Source organism: Tupaia chinensis, unplaced genomic scaffold (assembly GCF_000334495.1).
Source record: "Tupaia chinensis unplaced genomic scaffold, TupChi_1.0 Scaffold000287_1, whole genome shotgun sequence".
In the NCBI taxonomy this organism is placed as follows: Eukaryota; Metazoa; Chordata; class Mammalia; order Scandentia; family Tupaiidae; genus Tupaia; species Tupaia belangeri.
The window spans coordinates 132,050-133,275 of NW_006159771.1; positions in this window are offsets into that span (position 1 = coordinate 132,050).

Genomic DNA, 1,226 nt, shown 5'->3' on the forward strand with positions numbered 1-1,226 from the left:
AGTTCGAGTCCTGGACCTGATGGCTTGCTCTCTCACTTCCTCTTTCTCTCTCGGGTCAAATTAAAAATAAGAACGACGGTGAGTCTGTGTGCTAGGGGCTGGGAGCCACTTTGGGACTTCCGGACTCCATTGCCCACATCAATTTTGCATCCGGCCACTTTACTATGTTCGTTTATCACTTCCAGTAGTTTCTTCTTGGATTAGCCATTAGCTAGATTAATCAAGAACAGAGACAGGCACCAGATAAATGAAATCAGCAAGGGAAACAGGTGTTATTACGACAGATAAAACAGAAATACAACATATCATCAGAGAGTAACCGTGAGCGACTGATGCCAACAAACAAGAAAATCTCAAGACAGATTTCTGGACACGTATAACCTACTGAGGTTGGACTAGGAAGAAACCGTCTGAGTAGACCCGTAACAAGCAACGGGACTGAATCGGTAATAGGTGGTCTCCCATCGAGGAAGAGCCCAGGTCCCAATGGCTTTACTTCTGAATTCTACAAAAGTTTTAAATAAGAACCCCAGGGACCAGCAGTTAGCCTAATGGCTATGTTGCTGGATTCCCACGGAGCTGACTGCGGGTCGAGTCCCGGACCTGGTGGCTTAAACTCACACCAGGCACGTGTGCGTGCATGCCCAAGATCCCGAGAGGAGAATGGAGGAGAAGGGATTGCAGTGTGACCATCCCCCCGGGGGGTGATTTCTCGCTTTCTGTCTCTCTGGCGAGCGTATGCACCCTGTAGCAAAAACCTAAAAAAAAAAAAAAAAAAAAAAAGAAGAACCCCAATTCTCCTAAAACCATTTCTAAAAATTCAAAAGGAAGGAATCCTCCTGAATTCATTCTATCGTCTTAATTCCAAAACCAAAGACATGACAAAAAAAAAAAAAGAAAACTTCAGGCCCATATTCATGATGAATACAGATGCAAAAGTTCTCCAGAAGATACTAGCAAATTGTATTCAACAAGATATCAAAAAGATCATATACCAGGACCAAGTAGGATTCATTCCAGGATTCAACATATGCAAAACATACATGTAATACATCACAGTAACAAAAGAAAAGATAAAAATTACATGAGCATATCAATTGTTGCAGGAAAAGCATTCAATAAAATACAACATCCCTTCATGATTAAGACTCAGCATAGAGGGAACCAGCAGTTAGCGCAATGGCTATGTCGCTGGACTCCCATGTAGTCGACCACGGTTTGCGTCC